Below are 27,617 nucleotides of genomic sequence, written 5' to 3'. Positions count from 1 at the left end.
GCCCTTTCTTACATGTCCATCTTGTACATTGGAACAGTTTTTCACGTTTGGAAGAGCCTTACTTGTCCAGGAAAAAGTTTTGTAACCTCAAGAAAAGACACCAGCGCCAACAAAGTGAATGCTTTTGTTTCAAAACAAACAAATAAATAAATTTCATTAAACTTATATTACAGGACCAGGTAGAGGCGAGCCTGTGGTAACTTTGTAAGGTCGTGGGTTATTTTCCTAGATAATATTGGATAACTGTAAGCATGAAAGTGGCTTCCGTATGAGCTAGGTGCCATCATCTAGGCGTATTAATTTTTGGATTTAATCAGTGAACACATCGGACAGAGCTGCTCAAGACGGCTGTTCGTGGAATCTGTACTTCTTCCTTCAGAGAAGATATTCAGTTGCCTGAAACAGCCAACGTACGCAAGCATAAAATTAGTTCCATATATCAGTCACACATTCAAAACATGGATGCAGGCCTCCAGTTAAACACATCAGTTGAACAACACTTTTTTGAAACCAGTAATGACTTACGTTTTCCAAACGGGTGGAGTGGTTCATTGATCTAGTGAGCAAGTAATAATAGCTGCTAGACGGGAAGTAGTGTCTTTCTTAAAACCTACACAGAATCGCACTTTCCTGTCTTGGGAAGCGATCGATCTTATGACTGGTTAGGTGGGCCCCTCAACAGTATCCTGTCTAGTGTACAAGTTTTAGATTTAATTTTTTCTATGCATTTCGGTGTCTCTGCCTCCCTAAAAGTTTCATCCTGTACATTCCCCATTTGTTATTTTCCGATTTCATAAAAGAAATCCCATTATTTTGAAGACAACTTATTTATGTCTCTTTAACTTTCTGCTAATTAAGTAACAGAAAGACAAGTTTTCTGCACATCTTGTTACGCACGAGCTTTCATTTAGTGCTCTGTCGGCCCATGGTCTACAGATAGATTACCAAAGGTATTCTCCTGAAAGCTTGTCAGTATGAATGAATATGTATACACTTTAGATATTACGGGACATTTTCAAGCAATCTGCGACCAAAACCACGAGTTACAGCTACTAGACAGCTGGTGGTTGCACACTAGCATTCTAGTTAAAAAATGTTTAGAAGACTGGTAGATGTTGTTAGGTGGCAGAAAGTAGAAGTAAATATCCTACCTCACAGCAACTGAGAGGACCTTCAGAAACGGAGGCGTTACAGAGTAAATCAACATGTGGCCTATTTCCTGTTACAGCATTTGCCGAGGGGCCCTGTTCTGGAAGGGCCGAGAAGCTCGTTGGGGTTTATCAGTAGCTTTATATGGCCACTACGCGGCTCATTACTGGAGGAAAAAAAGTGTAATATGTTTATTTCAATTAAATTTAATAAATACTGCAATAAACCAGTATGGGCTTTTTGTTTTACTACCGGAAGACAACATTTGTAATGGATTCGTGAGACTGCATTTCGACAAGGTGATTTATTAGAATAGAACACCAGTTAGGGCTGAAAACGTATGGGGAAGGTATACGGCCGGGGCCTGTTTGGGGGAACCACCCCAGAATTCGCTACAACTTAGTTAAGGAAAATGAAAGAGGGTGGCCGGACGTTGGTTTGAACGTCGGGCGGCCTTATCGGCGCGGGGTCAAAGGTCAACTGGCCAGTGTGCTGACGACCCTCCTTGCATCAAGTTGAAAATTACAGTCCAGTTCATTAACGACTGTCTCATCTCAGTCGGTATATTGTCTTACCTCACAGGAGTGCATGATGGTGACGTCTTCCAGTTTTGCACTTTAAGATCGATCGTCAGTGCTTTTAGTCCCAGCAGGCCTGAATCTCTAAGCAAACGTCAGAAACCTGACGTAAACTTGATTTTTTTTCTGCTACTTAGCTGATTTCTTGAAAAAGAAAAAAAAAGAGAGAAAATTGAAGTTATGGCCTAGGACTGATATTTTGGAAATTGTGGTACAGCGATAAGGTTTGCTAATTCTCTTTGCCTGATGCCAACAATTCTTCTCTACGAACTTATTTCACTTATGTGTTGCTCATTAACAATGTGGAAACCTTCAGCTGGAAGCCATTCAGGGGGTCTGTGTTTCCACAACATCAAATGCAGAATTCTAGTGGCTGCCATTTGCGCAAGCACAGTCTGGCGTCGTATTTTGTTCTACATGATAAGGGGACGGGTGGAATTTTATGTTGGTTCACAGACTACTCCTTCCGAATAGCGCCACGTGAGGGGGTTGCCGAACCCAACGTCCCAACTCTATAGACAGAGCTTCTTTATGTCTCATGTCTCATATGTTTCCAGATTATGGCACGCAATGATTAAGCTCAGGTTTGAATTTAGGACACTAACTGAAAGCTGTCAAGGTATTTACGCTGGTACTTTTCTTCACCCTTCCTGGCACATAATGGTGAGAAGAACATTCTGTTTAACATACTTTTAACAGAATCTGCCGGGATGAGCATAGCTACGGAAGCATGCTTCGGTAACTGGACTTGGAGGCGGAGATAGTTCGAAATAAAAGTTTGCTTTTCCTTATTTGAGACTCCTCTGGCAATGACTTCATGTTGTCTTGCTAAGCGCCCCGCGTGACACTATTTATCTGGAACACTGCTTTAACAAGCACTGCTGACTGCCATTTTTCTTGTCCTGTGCAGAGGCTTAGTGTTGAGTACTGTATCCGCGAATGCAAAGAGTATGTTTCCCGCGATAGAATCCTTGTACGAGGACTTGAGGAAACGTAAAATGCCCGATTTTTTTGTTTGAAAATTGTTAGAGGTTTAGAAATGAAACATAGTAACACTCTACATCCTTATTCTTCATGTCTATATATTTACTTCTGAACATAGTCGCCCTGGTGACGAATACCTTTCTCCGAACGAGACACCAGTTTGCTGATGCCGTTACTGTAGAATATCTGACGTCGTTGACGAAACCACAACCTCATCTACGCTTACACCGCTTCATCAATATGAAAGTGAAGACCTCCACGGCGTTCTTTAAGTTTTGGAAACAGATGAAAATCGGCTGGGCCAAGTCTGGACTGTATGGAGGATGGTTGTTGACAGTGAGCCCCAGGCATCGGATTGGTGCAGATGTGTCAGCGCTCATGTTTGGTCTGGCTAGGATTGTCACGCTGAAGCAGAGGACGAATCTTCAAATTCGAGACTCGATTACAGCACGTTGTTTCTCACGCACTGACGTAGTTACGTTACACGCCGCCCTGTTACAACATTAAATTTGGAGCCCTGTAACGGCGCAACGGAAAGTCGACCCAATAATATGTATGACATACAATATCTGAATCGATATTGAGAACAGAAAAATAAATGCGGAGGCAACACTTTTCAGCAAGCTCAAAACATTTTCCGTATTCTTGTAGAGTTAGATTTGAATAAAAACTCGAACTTTGGGCGAGGCCCTCTTTCCTCTTGGCCAAGAGCAATTCCGTGTCATGCTGCCAGAGATTGTGACGATGTCCTTAAAGCCAATGGTGCCCGCTGGAACGAAAGTATAAAAATGTGTGTGAAATCTTATGGAACTTACCTGCTAAGGTCATCACACTACTTAACCAAATCTATTCTAAGGACAAACACGCACACCCATGCCCGAGGGAGGACTCGAACCTCCGCCGAGACCAGCCTTACGAAAGTAAATTGGCGAATTTCTTCGTAGTCTCTCAAAATAGAGAACCCGCTTCCATTCACCACTAAGAGAGTAGCCGCTCTCGATTTAATGTTATTGTTGCACATTCTGTTGGTGCCTGCGGGTTCTTTGATAACCCAGTCCCAGTATGTTGATGCGCGGGACTCCTGTTTTCTTTTTACAAACGTTATTGTCAGGTAGAAACATGGACTATCTTCTGATTAACCAGAAGATAGAACATCCTGCGCCTGGTTAAGTGCAGTCTTGGCAGCATATGCATGGAATCTAGAACACTTACGGTGGAGGACTGCAGCACCATTCCCACTTTCAATTATCGAATAAAAGCAAGGATGGCTGACATAGTGTTTAGTGTGTCTGGTATTGTAAAACAGATCCTAAGATCCCAGACTCCCGGAAGGCCTCTGGCCCAGATAGAATACCCTTAAGAATTTATGTTCACTATGCTACAAATACAAATATAGCAACCATTCTAATCCATCATCTATCAGAGATCATTGGAACAGCGGAAAGTTCCACGGGTCTGGAAGAAGGCCCAGGCCATAGCAATCTATAAAAATGGTAGAGAATCGGATGCACATAATTACCGGCCAGTTTCACTGACACCGATTTGTTGTAAAAACATGGAATATATTTTGTGTTCAGACATAATGACCATTCTAGACACTGGAAAGCTCATTTGAAGAAACCAGCACGGATTTAGGAAACAGCGGTGATGCGAGACACAGCTGGCCCTGTTTTTGCATGATATGTAACAGGCTCCAGATACTGGCTCCCAGGTTGATGGCATATTTCTCGACTTTCGAAAGGCGTTCGACTCAGTTCCGCAGTGTCGCTTGCTCCAAAAAGAGCGCGCTTACGGTCTATCCGATGACATATGCGGTTGGATAGAAAGTCTTCTAACACACAGGGCGCATTATGTCGTCCTGAACGGGGTGACTTCAACAGAAACAAGCGTAACATCAGGTGAGTCCCGGGGCAGCGTAATAGGTCCGCTGCTTTTTACGACTTACGATCTTACATAAACGACCTGGTTGATGGTATTGACCGCGGCATTACAATGTATGCCGATGATGCTGTAGTCTACAGGAAAGTAGTATCACACGAAAGCTGTGAACAAACCAATGAGGATTTGCAGAAAATAAATGCGTGGTGTAATGACTGGCAGTTATCTATCAATATTAGTAAGTGTAACTTACTGCGTGTTGCAAAGGGAAAATCCCCATTAATGTACAAGTACAAAATAAATGCCTAGTCTTTGGAAGCGGTAACATCCGTCATGTGTCTGGGTGAGACGATTCGAAATGATCTCCAATGGAACGATCCGATTACACAAGCAAAGGGTAAGGCGAACTGTAGATTGTGCTTTATTGGTAGAATGTTGAAGCGATGCAGTCCTTCAACAGAGGAAATAGCTTACAATATGTTATTTCGTCCAGTTTTAGAGTGTTGTTCGTCTGTATGGGAGCCTTAACAGTTGTTTGTGATTCAGGAGATTGAGAAGGTCCAAAGAAGAGCGGCAAGATTCGTGACTAGTACATTTAGCCATCGCGAGAGCGTTAAAAATCTCACAGAAAGTTTGAAGTGGGACACACTGGCAGATAGACGGCGCACTAAATGGAAGGGGCTGCTCACTAAATTCCGAAATCCTATCTTTACGGAGGATGTAGAGCATATTATATTACCAATAACTTTCAAATCGCGCAATGATCACCATTCACATACAAGGGAATTTAGAGCTCGTACTGAGGCGTTCACACAGTCGTTTTTCCCTCGCGCGATCCGCCAGTGGAACAGTGGCGGTGGGGGAGAATATGACTTTGGCGCGAATTGTGCCCTCAGCCACACACTGCTTGGTGGCTAGCGGCGTATATATGAAGATGTAGATTCCTGAAAACAATCAGACTGCTCATTCAAGCTGCACAGTTTCCACACGCTGTGTAGAAAATCAGCGGTACGTAAAAAATGGAGACTGAAATAAATACCAGTGGTTACTGAATACAGACCCACGAAAAAGCGTATGAAACTCATAGGCGAAACATAAATTTTGTTCCATATATCAACTTACTAGGAATCTGTCAAGGGAGAAATCATCAATATAGGTATGTAGGTGAGTAACTTCATGTGGACACTAGCTATACAATTAGCGTTATGTTGAAGCGACGCTTCACGTTGACAGCGTACAGAAAAATTTGCCTAGTTATTTACATTCCAATGGACGCCACAAACACAGCAGACATTGGCACCACTTCTGGCAGCATGACAGGGTGTTGTTCCTATTAAAAACAGGTTGCTCTATTACGCTGCTGTGTTTATGTCTTCAGTTTCTTCATTAGCAGCCTCTCCTGGTTTTACTCGATTCAGAATATAATGTTTGAGAATTTCAGTGAATAGCTGTTAGGAACCTAGCAGTGCCAGAGGGCAAGCGAAAAAATTTATGAAAACGGCCACCCGTAGCTACGTCGTCCACCTCAGGTGCTTCATTTGTTTTTCCATCCATCATGTCTTTGCATACAGTATCAAGGGCTAAAACTGGAGGAAGCTAAGAGGAGCAGCCGACCAGAGAGAAACAGCTACAGCAGCAGCATTCTCATTTCTGTCTCATACTTTATATATTGCCTTTTCTTCTCTTATTTTGTTCCATCTAGTATTTCCATTAGTTCCAGAGATATGCATAGTGTCGGCTATATTTAACATCTTTACTTAGCAGTTGTGCCTAAGTTGTTATTGTGCTCTATAGGTTGGGTATGATCGCTCTTCCTGGTCATCTCTTAAATCTGCACAATTATAACATTCAGCCGCGCGGGATTAGCCGAGCGGTGTAGGGCATTGCAGTCATGGACTGTGTGGCTGGTCCCGGCGGAGGTTCGAGTCCTCCCTCGGGCATGGGTGTGTGTGTTTGTTCCTAGGATAATTTAGGTTAAGCAGTGTGTAAGCTTAGGGACTGATGACCTTAGCAGTTAAGTCCCACAAGATTTCACACACATTTGAACATTTTTTTACATTCAATTATGCCCACTCCTTAGTCTAAGTTTAAGACTACACAAGACCTATCTTCCATGCAAAAAATGCACTTCCCCGTACCCCATTTGGGCGACAGGAACACTTAAAAAGGTTCATACTATCTGGTCTCTTTGCTAGTAAAATCCTCCGACCTCACTGACACTGACAACAGAGAGCTCAGAGAACAATGTCGTGGAACTGAATAATAAATTAATTCTTACAGTTTCTTATTTCTCAAGCCGTGCTGTGTATATCATCATAAACAGTCGAGTGGAGCGCACTTCATCCACATAGATCTTCAGAATGCTGTGAAAACGATGTGTGATCTGCAGATGTGAACTTAACTAAACATAGGACATCTAGTCGCATCCGAAAACTCCGGTATTCCAATTGAATCAAGGACAGGGTCCGTTCACAAATCAAGGCAATCTGTTTACACACTTGCCAAGAATAGACGCTAGGCGCAAGTGTGCAGTCATAAGTGAGCACCTCGGAATGCCTAAAGCTCCACAGAGAAGCGCAGATTTGTCCCTCTGCTTACAGAGAAACAAAATGATTCTCCTCCATGTTGCACAATCGGCACTGTCCCAGACTATGTTTGCAAATCATCACTGGACGCTTTGCCAGCAATGTCTTGAAGAAATAATACACTCTCCAGCAATGGGTGAGGCTGGACACCCACCAGAGGGTCCTTGACACCTTCTGCCTCAATATTAGCAAACCTCGGTGCACTGATTTGAGCTCTCGACTCATCCAACCCGATTTCCTCGCACTCTTTCTAGACATGAAACTACTGACCAACTCCGAGCAGTTCTTACAAAAATGTTGTAGAAGCTTCTCGATGAAATTAAAGCAACACCCACCCGAAGGGCTTAGAAAATCGCAAGGCCTCCTGGAAAAAGCGGCAGTAAAGTGCTACAGGTTCTGGGTTCGGAGAACTGTTAACTGTTGACTCCTGGGCGTCTGTGTGGCGAGTGGGGACACTTTCCGAAAGGGTTAAAAAAAACTGCAGGATATTTTTGTGAGAGCCTTCGCTGATCTGCGTGTTTCTGCCCCACAGGTGGGAGGAGCAGCCCGCGCGTGTGTGGCGCCCACGGCGGCGGCAGAGGCGGAGCTGGCAGGCCTGGCACATGTCGATGCTGAGGGCGGAGCTCCGCAACCACCCCAGGGTGGCGGAGGCGTGGAGGCGGCGGGCGGCGGCGGCGGCAGGTGGGGGCGGCGGCGCGGCTTCCAGAAGGCACCCGCTGCTGGACGGTCTGCTGAGGAGGCCGTACCTGCCTACCCTGGTCGCACTGCTCATTTTCCTGGTCATCTACGTTCTGAGGAAGACTTGCGCCTCACTGGCGCGTCGTTCTTAGGGCATCTACTGAAGATTTAAATTCTGGTTACAGTCACCATCGATCTGCGCTTGAGTACCTTGTCCTGCATATACAGAGACAAGAACTTCAGCAGTGACAACGATCTCCTTGCTGGAGGGAAATGAAAACTCTGTTGCTAATTATGTAGGCGCCGATGTGTGTAGACGTGGGGAGAGGCAGTGCAGACGATAAGTGGATGTGTGGATATATGTGTATATGTGTTTAAAATATTTGCATGTACCTCTGTACTCTCTTGGATCTATTAAAATAGTTCAGCTATAAAAGTATTGAAATTTGTTAATTTGGATCCCTATTTTCCTTATCTCTATCCTATGGTTACCACGTCTGGGAAAAACCCTAATTCTTAACTCAGTAGTCCATAATTGAAGTTTGTTTCTGTACTAGCAAATGATACAATAATGAATGATGTGTTACTAATAAATCATTTGTAAATCAGTCACATTAGTAAATTACCCATTCAGAAAACATTGAGGTTGTGAAAAAAAAAAAAGATGGCTGAATACTCTTATGGATTCTTATCCATGTTGTGGAAGGACGTGATATACCAGGTTTGTTTATAAAAAAAATGAAATACTGTTCTCTATGTAAGGTATTGCCAATCTAGTTGATGTACAGTGAATGATGTTTGCTGGTGAGCTGTAGTATAGTAGTAAGTCGAATCCGCACTTTGATCACTACGTTTAGGGAATTATACAATACGATTGATCACGTTAAGAGAAAGCTATTCCCGTCCTGGTATTTATGTTATTTTAAACTTCAACGATTGGAACATGTAGACTGAAGAACTAAATCAGCTGAACTCGCGCTGTGAAGTAACTATCAATACTCAGTTTTTGTTTCGTTATAGCGATGAAATTAATCTCAGTTTGTAGCGATCAAATTAGTGTCAATAATCATGTGCTTGCAATGATGGAGGGAGATAAGTATTATTTCTCGGTAGATAGACGCGATATACATAACATAAATATATAACATATAAATATAAATATATAACATAGAAATTCAAATACAAAAACAAATAACGAATGTTAGAATTTCTCACCTGACAACGTAGCAACATTTTAAGGAGGGTTTTAATGCTGGATATCGAAACTAAAAAATTGTAAGCAGTAAATGAATGCAGATCTCTATTACAACGCCATGTAACCGAGGAGCAGAATGGTAATTAGCGGCACTACAGGACACGTATAATAAGAAATTATTGACCAATTTGTAAGTATATGTAATAACTATTTTCAGATTGCTACTTTCACACTCCACCTCTTTTTCGTCAGTCTCTTTTTCGTCAGTTAAGTAAATTACACACGAAGATTCGCAAAGGAGGAGACGATTACTTGCCGATATTTAGTGTCTGAATTGGAAAAACAAATTACCTATACGTGATATCACCGAAGAAGATCAATGTATTTGGCACGAGGTAGTGGACTGAGAACTTTCGAAGCAACCAATTGTGAGGTGTGTTCTGAAGAGAACAGGTTCCAGAACATATCAGTCTCGACTGACATATGGGTCCTAAGACTGCTAAGAGTAGATGCATTTCTGGTTTCTGAATCACTTGTTAATGACTTTGCACAGATATCAAGTAATAGTGCAGAAAAGTGAATGATGAAACAAAGGAACCCGTTTTCTAAAACTGTCAATAAAAGGATTGTGACAGAATGGTTAAAATTACATAAAGCTTACTGCATCAGTTGATCCATGACATGGAAATTAATTTCCATATGTACCATATGGCGAACGAAGTTTTAAATAATTTAGTGATTCTTTTAACTGTCCTATACATTGTGAGGTATAGGAACTATAGTTTACTGTGGTACACGTCTGTTATATTGAGTCTGTCTTATCCAGCAAAATACTGTTCGCTGGCCACATATCACGGTGACAGCTGACCAACAGCAACGTTCCCACTTCACAACACCCTACATCTCACAGACACATCAGTTCAAGACCACAACTGTTGAAAAATTCGATTAACTGGGGCATGTATAAAATCTGTATAAAACACACCAAATGACAGATTTATCAATATGATATAGCCAATAGTATTTTCATTCAGATAACCACTATGCAACGTGTTGCAACAGGTGTGATACACAAATCAATCCAGTAGCCCGCATGTAGAACCATTTGTAAATAATACACTCCTGGAAATTGAAATAAGAACACCGTGAATTCATTGTCCCAGGAAGGCGAAACTTTATTGACACATTCCTGGGGTCAGATACATCACATGATCACACTGACAGAACCACAGGCACATAGACACAGGCAACAGAGCATCCACAATGTCGGCACTAGTACAGTGTATATCCACCTTTCGCAGCAATGCAGGCTGCTATTCTCCCATGGAGACGATCGTAGAGATGCTGGATGTAGTCCTGTGGAACGGCTTGCCATGCCATTTCCACCTGGCGCCTCAGTTGGACCAGTGTTCGTGCTGGACGTGCAGACCGCGTGAGACGACGCTTCATCCAGTCCCAAACATGCTCAATGGGGGACAGATCCGGAGATCTTGCTGGCCAGGGTAGTTGACTTACACCTTCTAGAGCACGTTGGGTGGCACGGGATACATGCGGACGTGCATTGTCCTGTTGGAACAGCAAGCTCCCTTGCCGGTCTAGGAATGGTAGAACGATGGGTTCGATGACGGTTTGGATGTACCGTGCACTATTCAGTGTCCCCTCGACGATCACCAGTGGTGTACGGCCAGTGTAGGAGATCGCTCCCCACACCATGATGCCGGGTGTTGGCCCTGTGTGCCTCGGTCGTATGCAGTCCTGATTGTGGCGCTCACCTGCACGGCGCCAAACACGCATACGACCATCATTGGCACCAAGGCAGAAGCGACTCTCATCGCTGAAGACGACACGTCTCCATTCGTCCCTCCATTCACACCTGTCGCGACACCACTGGAGGCGGGCTGCACGATGTTGGGGCGTGAGCGGAAGACGGCCTAACGGTGTGCGGGACCGTAGCCCAGCTTCATGGAGACGGTTGCGAATGGTCCTCGCCGATACCCCAGGAGCAACAGTGTCCCTAATTTGCTGGGAAGTGGCGGTGCGGTCCCCTACGGCACTGCGTAGGATCCTACGGTCTTGGCGTGCATCCGTGCGTCGCTGCGGTCCGGTCCCAGGTCGACGGGCACGTGCACCTTCCGCCGACCACTGGCGACAACATCGATGTACTGTGGAGACCTCACGCCCCACGTGTTGAGCAATTCGGCGGTACGTCCACCCGGCCTCCCGCATGCCCACTATACGCCCTCGCTCAAAGTCCGTCAACTGCACATACGGTTCACGTCCACGCTGTCGCGGCATGCTACCAGTGTTAAAGACTGCGATGGAGCTCCGTATGCCACGGCAAACTGGCTGCACTGACGGCGGCGGTGCACAAATGCTGCGCAGCTAGCGCCATTCGACGGCCAACACCGCGGTTCCTGGTGTGTCCGCTGTGCCGTGCGTGTGATCATTGCTTGTACAGCCCTCTCGCAGTGTCCAGAGGGGTCTGGCACACCGGTGTCAATGTGTTCTTTTTTCCATTTCCAGAAGTGTATCATAATCCGTATTAACGAGAACAGAATGTTTATAATAAATGTTGTAGACTCACTGTTTATATCAATAACTGGTTGATTTGTTTCATGTTCTATGGATCATGTGCATGATAAATCGTAATGATGTGGATCATTGGAACAGCGGAAAGTTCCACGGGTCTGGAAGAAGGCCCAGGCCATAGCAATCTATAAAAATGGTAGAGAATCGGATGCACATAATTACCGGCCAGTTTCACTGACACCGATTTGTTGTAAAAACATGGAATATATTTTGTGTTCAGACATAGTGACCATTCTAGACTCTGGAAAGCTCATTTGAAGAAACCAGCACGGATTTAGGAAACAGCGGTGATGCGAGACACAGCTGGCCCTGTTTTTGCATGATATGTAACAGGCTCCAGATACTGGCTCCCAGGTTGATGGCATATTTCTCGACTTTCGAAAGGCGTTCGACTCAGTTCCGCAGTGTCGCTTGCTCCAAAAAGAGCGCGCTTACGGTCTATCCGATGACATATGCGGTTGGATAGAAAGTCTTCTAACACACAGGGCGCATTATGTCGTCCTGAACGGGGTGACTTCAACAGAAACAAGCGTAACATCAGGTGAGTCCCGGGGCAGCGTAATAGGTCCGCTGCTTTTTACGACTTACGATCTTACATAAACGACCTGGTTGATGGTATTGACCGCGGCATTACAATGTATGCCGATGATGCTGTAGTCTACAGGAAAGTAGTATCACACGAAAGCTGTGAACAAACCAATGAGGATTTGCAGAAAATAAATGCGTGGTGTAATGACTGGCAGTTATCTATCAATATTAGTAAGTGTAACTTACTGCGTGTTGCAAAGGGAAAATCCCCATTAATGTACAAGTACAAAATAAATGCCCAGTCTTTGGAAGCGGTAACATCCGTCATGTGTCTGGGTGAGACGATTCGAAATGATCTCCAATGGAACGATCCGATTACACAAGCAAAGGGTAAGGCGAACTGTAGATTGTGCTTTATTGGTAGAATGTTGAAGCGATGCAGTCCTTCAACAGAGGAAATAGCTTACAATATGTTATTTCGTCCAGTTTTAGAGTGTTGTTCGTCTGTATGGGAGCCTTAACAGTTGTTTGTGATTCAGGAGATTGAGAAGGTCCAAAGAAGAGCGGCAAGATTCGTGACTAGTACATTTAGCCATCGCGAGAGCGTTAAAAATCTCACAGAAAGTTTGAAGTGGGACACACTGGCAGATAGACGGCGCACTAAATGGAAGGGGCTGCTCACTAAATTCCGAAATCCTATCTTTACGGAGGATGTAGAGCATATTATATTACCAATAACTTTCAAATCGCGCAATGATCACCATTCACATACAAGGGAATTTAGAGCTCGTACTGAGGCGTTCACACAGTCGTTTTTCCCTCGCGCGATCCGCCAGTGGAACAGTGGCGGTGGGGGAGAATATGACTTTGGCGCGAATTGTGCCCTCAGCCACACACTGCTTGGTGGCTAGCGGCGTATATATGAAGATGTAGATTCCTGAAAACAATCAGACTGCTCATTCAAGCTGCACAGTTTCCACACGCTGTGTAGAAAATCAGCGGTACGTAAAAAATGGAGACTGAAATAAATACCAGTGGTTACTGAATACAGACCCACGAAAAAGCGTATGAAACTCATAGGCGAAACATAAATTTTGTTCCATATATCAACTTACTAGGAATCTGTCAAGGGAGAAATCATCAATATAGGTATGTAGGTGAGTAACTTCATGTGGACACTAGCTATACAATTAGCGTTATGTTGAAGCGACGCTTCACGTTGACAGCGTACAGAAAAATTTGCCTAGTTATTTACATTCCAATGGACGCCACAAACACAGCAGACATTGGCACCACTTCTGGCAGCATGACAGGGTGTTGTTCCTATTAAAAACAGGTTGCTCTATTACGCTGCTGTGTTTATGTCTTCAGTTTCTTCATTAGCAGCCTCTCCTGGTTTTACTCGATTCAGAATATAATGTTTGAGAATTTCAGTGAATAGCTGTTAGGAACCTAGCAGTGCCAGAGGGCAAGCGAAAAAATTTATGAAAACGGCCACCCGTAGCTACGTCGTCCACCTCAGGTGCTTCATTTGTTTTTCCATCCATCATGTCTTTGCATACAGTATCAAGGGCTAAAACTGGAGGAAGCTAAGAGCAGCAGCCGACCAGAGAGAAACAGCTACAGCAGCAGCATTCTCATTTCTGTCTCATACTTTATATATTGTCTTTTCTTCTCTTATTTTGTTCCATCTAGTATTTCCATTAGTTCCAGAGATATGCATAGTGTCGGCTATATTTAACGTCTTTACTTAGCAGTTGTGCCTAAGTTGTTATGTGTGCTCTATAGGTTGGGTATGATCGCTCTTCCTGGTCATCTCTTAAATCTGCACAATTATAACATTCAGCCGCGCGGGATTAGCCGAGCGGTGTAGGGCATTGCAGTCATGGACTGTGTGGCTGGTCCCGGCGGAGGTTCGAGTCCTCCCTCGGGCATGGGTGTGTGTGTTTGTTCCTAGGATAATTTAGGTTAAGCAGTGTGTAAGCTTAGGGACTGATGACCTTAGCAGTTAAGTCCCACAAGATTTCACACACATTTGAACATTTTTTTACATTCAATTATGCCCACTCCTTAGTCTAAGTTTAAGACTACACAAGACCTATCTTCCATGCAAAAAATGCACTTCCCCGTACCCCATTTGGACGACAGGAACACTTAAAAATGTTCATACTATCTGATCTCTTTGCTAGTAAAATCCTCCGACCTCACTGACACTGACAACAGAGAGCTCAGAGAACAATGTCGTGGAACTGAATAATAAATTAATTCTTACAGTCTCTTATTTCTCAAGCCGTGGTGTGTATATCATCATAAACAGTCGAGTGGAGCGCACTTCATCCACATAGATCTTCAGAATGCTGTGAAAACGATGTGTCATCTGCAGATGTGAACTTAACTAAACATAGGACATCTAGTCGCAACCGAAAACTCCTGTATTCCAATTGAATCAAGTACAGGGTCCGTTCACGAATCAAGACAATCTGTTTACACACTTGCCAAGAATAGACGCTAGGCGCAAGTGTGCAGTCATAAGTGAGCACCTCGGAATGCCTAAGCTCCACAGAGAAGCACAGATTTGTCCCTCTGCTTACAGAGAAAGAAAATGATTCTCCTCCATGTTGCACAATCGGCACTGTCCCAGACTATGTTTGCAAATCATCACTGGACGCTTTGCCAGCAATGTCTCGAAGAAATAATACACTCTCCAGCAATGGGTGAGGCTGGACACCCACCAGAGGGTCCTTGACACCTTCTGCCTCAATATTAGCAAACCTCTGTGCACTGATTTGAGATCTCGTCTCATCCAACCCGATTTCCTCGCACGCTTTCTAGGCATGAAACTACTGACCAACTCCGAGCAGTTCTTACAAAAATGTTGCAGAAGCTTCTCGATGAAATTAAAGCGAGACCCAGCCGAAGGGGTTAGAAAATCGCAAGGCCTCCTGGAAAAAGCGGCAGTAAAGTGCTGCAGGTTCTAGGTTCGGAGAACTGTTAATTGTTGACTCCTGGGCGTCTGTGTGGCGAGTGGGGACACTTTCCGAAAGGGTTAAAAAAAACTGCAGGATATTTTTGTGAGATCTTTCCCTGAGCTGCGTGTTTCTGTCCCACAGGTGGGAGGAGCAGCCCGCGCGTGTGTGGCGCCCACGCCGGCGGCAGAGGCGGAGCTGGCAGGCCAGGCACATGTCGATGCTGAGGGCGGAGCTCCGCAACCACCCCAGGGTGGTGGAGGCGTGGAGGCGGCGGGCGGCGGGGGCGGCAGTTGGGGGCGGTGGCGCGGCTTCCAGAAGGCACCCGCTGCTGGACGGTCTGCTGAGGAGGCCGTACCTGCCTATCCTGGTCGCACTGCTCATTTTCCTGGTCATCTACGTTCTGAGGAAGACTTGCGCCTCACTGGCGCGTCGTTCTTAGAGCATCTACTGAAGATTTAAATTCTGGTTACAGTCACCATCGATCTGCGCTTGAGTACCTTGTCCTGCATATACAGAGACAAGAACTTCAGCGGTGACAACGATCTCCTTGCTGGAGGGAAATGAAAAGTCTGTTGCTAATTATGTAGGCGCCGATGTGTGTAGACGTGGGGAGGGGCAGTGCAGACGATAAGTGGATGTGTGGATATATGTGTATATGTGTTTCAAAATATTTGCATGTACCTCTGTACTCTCTTGGATCTATTAAAATAGTTCAACTATAAAAGTACTGAAATTTATTATTTTGGATCCCTATTTTCCTTATCTCTATCCTATGGTTACCACGTCTGGGAAATACCCTAATTCTTAACTCAGTAGTCCACAATTGAAGTTTGTTTCTGTACTAGCAAATGATACAATAATGAATTATTTGTTACTAATAAATCATTTGTAAATCAGACACATTAGTAAATTACCCATCAGAAAACATTAAGGTTGTGAAAAACAAGATGGCGGAATACTCTTATGGATTCCTATCCATGTCGTGGAAGGACGTGATATACCAGGTTTGTTTGGAAAGAAAATGAAATACTGTTCTCTTGGTAAGGCATTGCCAATCTAGTTGATGTACAGTGAATGATGTTTGCTGGTGAGCTGTAATATAGTAGTAAGTCGAATCCGCACTCTGATCACCACGTTTAGGGAATTATACAAAACGATTGATGACGTTAAGAGAAAGCTATTCCCGTCCTGGTATTTATGTTATTTTAAACTTCAGCGATTGCAAATAAAAAAAAATGTTGAATTAAATGAAATATGTAGACTGAAGAACTAAATCAGCTGAACTTGCGCTGTGAAGTAACTATCAATACTCAGTGTTTGTTTCGTTATAGCGATGAAATTAATCTCAGTTTGTAGCGATCAAATTAGTGTCAATAACCATGTGCTTGCAATGATGGCGGGAGATAAGTATTATTTCTCGGTAGATAGACATGATATATATAACATAAATACATAACATATAAATATAAATATGTAACATAGAAATTCAAATACAAAAACAAATAACGAATGTTAGAATTTCTCACCTGACAACGTAGCAACATTTTAAGGAGGGTTTTAATGCTGGATATCGAAACTGTAAAAAATTATAAGCAATAAATAAATGCAGTTCTCTATTACAACGCCATGCAGCCGAGGAGCAGAATGGTAATTAGCGGCACTACAGGACACGTATAATAAGAAATTATTGACAAATTTGTAAGTATTTGTAATAAATATTTTCAGATTGCTACTTTCACACTCCACCTCTTTTTCGTCAGTCTCTTTTTCGTCAGTTAAGTAAATTACATACGAAGATTCGCAAAGGGGCAGATGATTACTTTTCGATATTTAGTGTCTAAATTGGAAAAACAAATTACCTACACGTGATATCACCGAAGAAGATCAAAGTATTTGGCACGAGGTAGTGGACTGAGAACTTTCGAAGCAATTAACTGTGAGGTGTGTTCTGAAGAGAACAGTCTCGACTGACATATGGGTCCTAAGGCTGCTAAGGGTAGATGCATTTCTGGTTTCCGAATCACTTGTTAATGACTTTGCGCAGATATCAAGTAAGAGTGCAGAAAAGTGAATGATGAAACAAAGGAATCGGTTTTCTAAAACTGTCAATAAATGGATTGTGACAGAATGTCAGTCTCGACTGACATATGGGTCCTAAGGCTGCTAAGGGTAGATGCATTTCTGGTTTCTGAATCACTTGTTAATGACTTTGCGCAGATATCAAGTAAGAGTGCAGAAAAGTGAATGATGAAACAAAGGAATCGGTTTTCTAAAACTGTCAATAAATGGATTGTGACAGAATGGTTAAAATTACATAAAGCTTACTGCATCAGTAGATCCATGACATGGAAATTAATTTCCATATGTACCATATGGCGAACGAAGTTTTAAATAATTTAGTGAAACTGTCCTATAGATTGTGAGCTATAGTTTACTGTGGTACACGTCTGTTATATTGAGTGCGCCTTATCCAGCAAAATACTGTTCGCTGGGCACATATCACGGTGACAGCTGACCAACAGCAACGTTCCCACTTCACAACACCCTACATCTCACAAACACATCAGTTCAAGACCACAACAGTTGAAAAATTCGATTAACTGGGGCTTGTATAAGATCTGTATAAAAACACACCAAATGACAGATTTATCAATATGATATAGCCTATAGTATTTTCATTCAGATAACCACTTTGCAACGTGTTGCAACAGGTGTGATACACAAATCAATCCAGTAGCCCACATGTAGAACCATTTGTAAATAATATCATAATCTGTATTAACGGGAACCGAATGTTTATAATAAATGTTGTAGACTCATGAACAATACAAATTAAGAAGGTACTTAATGTCCAACCAGTGGGAATACACATAATTCCCAAAATATACATCAGCTTACTCTCTCGACATTTTCACATGCAGACTGAAGTCCAAAACAGCTGCTCCAACGTTTATCCGAGATATTACGAGAGACACTACCGCTTTATATAGAGATCACTGTTTATATCAATAACTAGTTTGTTTGTTTCATGTTCTATGGATCATGTGCATGATAAATCGTAATGATGTGGAATGAGTTAGTTTACATTCACATCACAGATTAATTTGTATATGGCTACATGCTGAACTTTCATAAAAGTGTTTTAAAAAATACGTGGATGTGAGTTACTAATTCCTATCCATCACGTTTTACACATTGCAGTCATATAAGCTCTTCTATGGAATAAAAGAAGTTATCATGAATGAACAATTTCGGTTATTATTATCAAAAATTTTAGTTGCAACATTGTGTACCCCGTTTTGTGCTAAAGACCAACTAAGTGTGGAGTAATGAATATCATTTTTCCTTCTGGTACCGTAATTATGTACACCATTGTTACTTTTGAAACGTAGTGGATTATTTACAACAAACTTCACAAGGAACTAAATATATTGTGAGCGGAAGTCAGAATGCCCAACTTCTTAAATAGATAATTACTAGGTGATCGCGAGTGAGCACCACATATTATTCTTACTGCCCGTTTTTGGGCAACGAAGAGTTTCTTTCTTAAACCTGAGTTATCTCAGAAGATTAATCCATAGGACATTACAAAATGAAAACATGGCAAATATGTCAGCTTACAGATTTGTCGCTACCCAAGGTTTGCAATGATTCTATGTGCAAGAGTGGCTGAACCAAGTTGTTTTAAGAGTTCCAAAATTTGCTTACTCCAGTTTAAATTCTCATCAGTATGGACACTTAGGAATCTTAACACTGAGGGTTTGACTGTTCGCTGTAAGCCAGTCAATGACATGCGTACTTTTAAGAACATTGTTTACCGTTTCTTCTGTTTCTGTATATAAGCTTTGATTCATTACAATACCACTGCCGCCTGCAAAAAAAAAAAAAAAAAAAAAAAAAAAAAAAAAAAAAAAAATAGAACTAATTCTACTTCTTATATATTAGACGGGAGAATGTTTACACTTATGAGAAACCATAGCGTACCTAAGTTTGAGCCTTGGGCAGCCCTGTAGTTCAGTTATCCCCTCTCAGAATAATGTTCACAGATTACACGTTTGAATTACTGAGTGAAATTTACAGCATTATTTTGATTAGTTATAATATTATTCATTGTTTGGCAATGCCATCAATCCAATAAACATTCATTTTATCCTGAAGAATATTGTCATTCACGCAGTAACATGCCTTAGATGGGCCGCAGAAAATAGTATCTGGCGCTATTTTCTTATTTAATGTTTGTAAAATTTGGCGAATGAACATATAAATAGCATTACCGGTGGAGCAAGCATAATGAAATATGACTTGCGAATGATATTATTATTTCTCAGGTTAAATAATATTATAAAATACATCATCATCTCATAGTTTTTGGAAAATGATTTCTGCATAGAAACAGGTCGGTAGTTACAGAAATCTCTCCTAACACCTTTTTCAATAGAGGGATTTGGAAATGGCACATTATAATGTATACCTATGCATTATAAGTTGTTCTCTGCTCATGGTGTAAGCAACAGGATAATTAGATGCTCAGTTTTCAAAATACAGCACACATAACATTAGTTACAATGTCATAGCTATCTAAACCTTATAACATGAATGTTGAATGTAGATTAGACAGAGCTAGCAGTATAAAACGTGATTTCTATAACCAGGGTTGAACAATACTACATGAACTGCATATATATCTAAAAACACTATGAGGCGCATATCAATGTCACAAAACGTAGAATATCACCAATCGAGATAAAGAGGGGAAATTAACGATACATTAAAGGAGTGGGCATTGTCCCAGCTTCCTTTCCGAGTTACCATACACGTGACATCAGTCACAAAGACCTCATTGTTAAATAAACCTAATGACAGGTATGTCCACTCTGTTTTGCGACTCTCATTAATGCCTTTGAGCAGCGACTACCTATAACATAACGTAGCTAAAATATCAATTCATACTAATCTATTCTTCGTGTACCGCGCCTTCGTTGAGAACAAAACGAAATAGTCTACATTAAAGTGGAATGTTACACGAAATGGGGAGCAGGATACGGGAGAGGGAGTGTGTGTATATACATATATACACTCCTGGAAATTGAAATAAGAACACCGTGAATTCATTGTCCCAGGAAGGTGAAACGTTATTCACACATTCCTGGGGTCAGATACATCACATAATCACACTGACAGAACCACAGGCACATAGACACAGGCAACAGAGCATGCACAATGTCGGCACTAGTACAGTGTATATCCACCTTTCGCAGCAATGCAGGCTGCTATTCTCCATGCAGACGATCGTAGAGATGCTGGATGTAGTCCTGTGGAACGGCTTGCCATGCCATTTCCACCTGGCGCCTCAGTTGGACCAGCGTTCGTGCTGGACGTGCAGACCGCGTGACACGACGCTTCATCCAGTCCCAAACATGCTCAATGGGGGACAGATCCGGAGATCTTGCTGGCCAGGGTAGTTGACTTACACCTTCTAGAGCACGTTGGGTGGCACGGGATACATGCGGACGTGCATTGTCCTGTTGGAACAGCAAGTTCCCTTGCCGGTCTAGGAATGGTAGAACGATGGGTTCGATGACGGTTTGGATGTACCGTGCACTATTCAGTGTCCCCTCGACGATCACCAGTGGTGTACGGCCAGTGTAGGAGATCGCTCCCCACACCATGATGCCGGGTGTTGGCCCTGTGTGCCTCGGTCGTATGCAGTCCTGATTGTGGCGCTCACCTGCACGGCACCAAACACGCATACGACCATCATTGGCACCAAGGCAGAAGCGACTCTCATCGCTGAAGAGGACACGTCTCCATTCTTCCCTCCATTCAAGCCTGTCGCGACACCACTGGAGGCGGGCTGCACGATGTTGGGGCGTGAGCGGAAGACGGCCTAACGGTGTGCGGGACCGTAGCCCAGCTTCATGGAGACGGTTGCGAATGGTCCTCGCCGATACCCCAGGAGCAACAGTACCCTAATTTGCTGGGAAGTGGCGGTGCGGTCCCCTACGGCACTGCGTAGGATCCTACGGTCTTGGCGTGCATCCGTGCGTCGCTGCAGTCCGGTTCCAGGTCGACGGGCAAATGCACCTTCCGCCGACCACTGGCGACAACATCGATGTACTGTGGAGACCTCACGCCCCACGTGTTGAGCAATTCGGCGGTACGTCCACCCGGCCTCCCGCATGCCCACTATACGCCCTCGCTCAAAGTCCGTCAACTGCATATACGGTTCACGGCCACGCTGTCGCGGCATGCTACCAGTGTTAAAGACTGCGATGGAGCTCCGTATGCCACGGCAAACTGGCTGACACTGACGGTGGCGGTGCACAAATGCTGCGCAGCTAGCGCCATTCGACGGCCAACACCGTGGTTCCTGGTGTGTCCGCTGTGCCGTGCGTGTGATCATTGCTTGTACAGCCCTCTCGCAGTGTCCGGAGCAAGTATGGTGGGTCTGACACACCGGTGTCAATGTGTTCTTTTTTCCATTTCCAGGAGTGTATATACCGGACACTGCGAGAGGGCTGTACAAGCAATGATCACACGCACGGCACAGCGGACACACCAGGAACCGCGGTGTTGGCCGTCGAATGGCGCTAGCTGCGCAGCATTTGTGCACCGCCGCCGTCAGTGTCAGCCAGTTTGCCGTGGCATACGGAGCTCCATCGCAGTCTTTAACACTGGTAGCATGCCGCGATAGCGTGGACGTGAACCGTATATGCAGTTGACGGACTTTGAGCGAGGGAGTATAGTGGGCATGCGGAAGGCCGGGTGGACGTACCGCCGAATTGCTCAACACGTGGGGGGTGAGGTCTCCACAGTACATCGATGTTGTCGCCAGTGGTCGGCGGAAGGTGCACGTGCCCGTCGACCTGGGACCGGACCGCAGCGACGCACGGATGCACGCCAAGACCGTAGGATCCTACGCAGTGCCGTAGGGGATCGCACCGCCACTTCCCAGCAAATTAGGGACACTGTTGCTCCTGGGGTATCGGCGAGGACCATTCGCAACCGTCTCCATGAAGCTGGGCTACGGTCCCGCACGCCGTTAGGCCGTCTTCCGCTCACGCCCCAACATCGTGCAGCCCGCCTCCAGTGGTGTCGCGACAGGCCGGAATGGAGGGACGAATGGAGACGTGTCGTCTTCAGCGAAGAGAGTCGCTTCTGCCTTGGTGCCAATGATGGTCGTATGCGTGTTTGGCGCCGTGCAGGTGAGCGCCACAATTAGTACTGCATACGACCGAGGCACACAGGGCCAACACCCGGCATCATGGTGTGGGGAGCGATCTCCTACACTGGCCGTACACCACTGGTGATCGTCGAGGGGACACTGAATAGTGCACGGTACATCCAAACCGTCATCGAACCCATCGTTCTACCATTCCTAGACCGGCAAGGGAACTTGCTGTTCCAACAGGACAGTGCACGTCCGCATGTATCCCGTGCCACCCAACGTGCTCTAGAAGGTGTAAGTCAACTACCCTGGCCAGCAAGATCTCCGGATCTGTCCCCCATTGAGCATGTTTGGGACTGGATGAAGCGTCGTCTCACGCGGTCTGCACGTCCAGCACGAACGCTGGTCCAACTGAGGCACCAGGTGGAAATGGCATGGCAAGCCGTTCCACAGGACTACATCCAGCATCTCTACGATCGTCTGCATGGGAGAATAGCAGCCTGCATTGCTGCGAAAGGTGGATATACACTGTACTAGTGCCGACATTGTGCATGCTCTGTTGCCTGTGTCTATGTGCCTGTGGTTCTGTCAGTGTGATCATGTGATGTATCTGACCCCAGGAATGTGTCAATAAAGTTTCCCCTTCCTGGGACAATGAATTCACGGTGTTCTTATTTCAATTTCCAGGAGTGTATATATATATATATATATATATATATATATATATATATATATATATATATATATATATATATATATATATATAGTGAGAACATCATTCATGTTGTATCGCAAAAAAAGTGGAAAATCACCAGATACAGAGGGAGAGACTCCACATAAGCCAATGTGCTGACGTATTCACATAAACTGTCAAGGACATCATTCATTTTCATATTGTAATAGTGAATAAGCTCGTCAGTAGAAAGGGTGGAGGGAGGAGGAGAAAAAGAAGCCACAACATGCATAGATAAAAGTCCGTTACACTGGAAAACAGAATTCAGTAGTAAGTTAAAAGAAATCTACTGAAATATAATAACATTAGTGGTGGGTAAACATGGTCCATTATTGAAAGCTGACTCTATTTTCCAATTATTTTAGCCTTCGAGTTACAATATATTCCCAATCCGATGGTTTGGCTATATGTTGTTGTATCAGAAAATGTCTCCAGAGCCTATCAGAACACAACAAGTGTTCTTACAGACGTACCACAGGCGAGCGCTTCACGGTAATGAGTTGGTTAAATGGACTTTCCACCTGTCGTGTTTCCGACTCTTTGGAGCTGCCGCAGGTACCAGAGTCTCTCCCATTGTAGATTTTCGTCAGTCGGCCAGCAACGGCGGATATGTCATTGCCGTCAGTCGCGCAGTGGCCTTGTTGAAGGTCTTCGTTTCCGTATAGTTTCGGAGGTCTAAAGCACGTAAGATCTGGACACTATGGGTAATGGAAATAATTGCAACAACTAAAGGGAAGCACTGTCTTCTCAAGAATACTCATTGTCACCAAATGCACTGCAAATATGATGAGTATACGAGCTATCTGTTTTGTAAATTCCGAACAGAATAAGTGCCGAGACCGTTTAAAAACTGGCAGAATCATTGCTAAAGAGCAGCATTCTTGCCCACCTGACGAAGCAGATGTGCAGATTAAGAAACGATTGCATAGCTGCAGGAAAAGAGTGAAGAAGAAAATAAAGTGCCTGTCTTCCATATTTTTAGAGAGCAGTTTCGAGATTTGATGGTAAAGGTGTAGATTTTTTCGCAGATGAGACAAACCATGAGAATTCAAAATCTGTATTTTGTAAAGCAAGAAGGGAAACTATTGGGACGAACCATAACGCTGGTATCAGTTCCAAGCTTCAACAGGGTGAAAACATTTTGAAATTTGCTTACGGTATCACTTTTTCGAAAACTGAGGATAGGTCTGTTCCTTATAAAAGAATCCTGATGTTCGGTTGTGAAGAAGCAAAAATACATCCCGCGTGAAAATGGAATAGTTCTTATGGTCGCAATATTGCAGAGTTGTTCTAAATGGTTCAAACAAATGCAGACCAACACAAAAAATGGCTCAAATGGCTCTGAGCACTATGAGACTTAACGTCTATGGTCATCAGTCCCCTAGAACTTAGAACTACTTAAACTTGACTAACCTAACGACAGAACACAACACCCAGTCATCACGAGGCAGAGAAAATCACTGACCCCGCCGGGAATCGAACCCGGGAACCCGGGCGCGGGAAGCGAGAACGCTACCGCACGACCACGAGCTGCGGTCACACCAACCCGCTGCCATCAGAAACACAGAAGCAGTGAGACCGGTATTACCTCTTTTCTTTGCTTTGCTACCAGTCAAAATACACATGAAATACTTGTTTATGGATTGAAAAATAAGATGCATTTATCGTCACCGAAAACTGCGGTGCTACACTTTGAAATGGCTACAGTTAAAGTTATGAGAATAGTGTTCCCAGAAACATCCCTTTCCAGTTGTAATTTTCACTGCAACCATTATCTGTGCAAGAAAATGCAAGAACTGGGATGAACGGAGGGCTGCAGGGATAGTGAAAAGTCCGGTTGTTCTACCGCAAGTGTGACGCAGTTTTACATCTACTAGTAAAACGAGTTGATGAAGTCGAATTTAAATGTGGAATATTTTTAACCAATAGCACAGGACCATGATTGCTGTCGAAGGCTGGCACAGGAAATTAAACTCCTCAGTAAATCAACAGGTTAGAACTTATTTTTTCTGATAAATAAACTGAAGAAGGAAGGAGTGAATGTTATATTTGATATTATAAATCATTCCATTGGTCAACCACTTCAAAAAAGAAGAAAAAAAAATTCAGTTGTGTGTGAATTCCTAAGGGACCAAACTGCTGAGGTCATTGGTCCCTAGCCTTACACACTACTTAAACTAACTGAAACTAAGTTAATGCCAAGAACAACACACACACACACACACACACATACTTGCCCGAGGGAGGACTGCAACCTCCGGCGGTAGGGGCCGCGCAATCCGCGACCTGGCGCCTCAATGCGCTCGGCCACTCAGCGCGGTTAAAAGAAGAAAGAGAGACTGGAGGAAAACACGAAAACTCCATAAACAAAACACATCACCATGCTTAATACTGTGTAGGAAAACCGTTGGAATTTGAAATAGCTTCCAGTCGTCTCGGAATGGAGGAATACATGTCCTGTTTGGTTCTCAATGGAATCTTATAGCAGTCTACAACAAAATAGTGATAAGTTCACAGAACAACGATAGAGGCGGATAGCAATCGTGCACCTGTCACTTAGAAATAGACAGCAATATCTCAAGAGAATGACCGTGGTGGTCAGAGGACATTGCGAGAATATATCTCCGTGCTCACAAAACGAGTCCTGGATGATGCGAACTGTGTTAACACAGGATCACCAATGGGCAACAAACAAGAGATGGATCTGATCAGGCAAAGTGGTCACAGTAATATGACCTCGTAAAGTAGTCATGGGGCCTGTAAAACGCCAATGCGCCCAAATCTAGACCCAACCTCCGCCGTGTTTCTATCTTTGGACGTTAACTAGGCCAGAAGTTGGGAACAGTTCGAAACAAGAGTCATTGGGTCCAATGAAATTTATCCATTGGTGCATAGTACATGTTTCATGGCTTCGGCACCATGTTTTCTTGGTACGAGCTTCTGCATAACTGAATGTGTGGCTATGAAATTCCGGCTCGCTCTGAAACTGCTTGCTAATGGAGCTCCGTCTATGTTGTTTCGCTGCTGACAGGGTATGCAAGTGCGACATTCAGTCCTACAGAAATGTTGTTTCGCTGCTGACAGGGTATGCAAGTGCGACATTCAGTCCTACAGAAACTTTTGCAGCTGTCGTTCTCTTATTCTGCGTCACAATCCTTTTCATTGACCGTGTGTCAAGGTCACGCATCATCCACATTTACCCGCGTTGTGACACAGCACATGAAGTTTTCCCACTTTCCTGGCATACGTTATACAGCTTCCGTACGGTGTCTCTTAAAACACGAAACACTTAAGCCATCTTGGTTATGGAAACATCCACCATATGAGCATCAACAATTTGTCGATGTTCGAATCCACTCAGGTCCGCAATAAAGCATTCAAAATCCACAGTACACTGTTCTGAATGCAACCGATGCTTGCAACGTGTTAAAGATATTCCACAGATGCCTTTCGTAGGCAAATACAGCAGTGCAATCTGCAGGATTGCGTAGCATCTGCATTTACGTTCAAGCATTCAATTCTTTTATCCGTATTTTGTATAACGACTGGCGGGATTTATTATGTTTAAAATCTCTGGATTTCCTACAAAAAATTAAGTGCGAAATTAAAATTTATAAAATGAGATAAGATGTGTAATCACTTGCTACAATAATGTCATAGAAAGAAAAAAAAAACATAGAATCTTAAAAACAAAAAAAAAACAGTATTTAAAGAAAAAGCATTCATCAATTACCCACAGCCACTTCAAAACAACAAATGCATTTGCAGGAGCGCTGGCTTCCGTGGCCGTCGTCATCATGTTTCCCTTTATGTCACTGTGTCGTCACGTTTATAAAACGGAAGTTTCTGCCACTGTTGCAAGTTGTCTTCATCAGTAAATTATATGAGCGATCATTATTTGTTTTTACATGCATTTGAAAAAATTTAAAAAATTTTAATTGCATGTATCGCAATAAGATAAACAGTTTCGGTTGAAGTAATCAACCATCTTCAGATCTCCAAAGAATAAGTAAAACTGCTGTAATTGAAAAGATCTATTTATATTGATGGTGTTCCAGAAAAGACATTTTCACCATAATATGTTAGCTAAGACTAAGAACATAACCAGCTTGATGAGTCATTACTGTTCAGCTTATGTGAAATGGATGAGAATCCACATCTCCATAGGAGGAAGCATTTACATCAAAGATATATAATATGCATATTTCATATAACAGCTGAAACTGATGAACACATTCGTTGAAAATAGACCGTATCAACAGATGAGCAACACAGTGATGCTGAATCTATAAACGTAAGAAAGTAAGAACGACATTCCTTAGAACATGAAGAAATAAAATAGATCGGAAAGAAATAGACGGTTATAAAAGCAAACGTACAATGCAGGATGAAAATGCTCATAAGTATAAGATGAAAGTCTGTGCACTGCATCGTTATGTGAAATAATTTGTCAGTTACCTATAATATACAGATGTGCAAGCAGTTCAGAGTTGGCGGCGACCTGTTCGAAGGAACACTACAAACTAAAAGCTTGATGTACTTGCATAAGTATACGTCATCAGGCCACAAGTGGCCCATCGCGG

The sequence above is a fragment of the Schistocerca cancellata genome, chromosome 1 (assembly GCF_023864275.1).
Source record: "Schistocerca cancellata isolate TAMUIC-IGC-003103 chromosome 1, iqSchCanc2.1, whole genome shotgun sequence".
Lineage (NCBI taxonomy): Eukaryota > Metazoa > Arthropoda > Insecta > Orthoptera > Acrididae > Schistocerca > Schistocerca cancellata.
Note: the sequence above shows the minus strand (reverse complement) of the source record.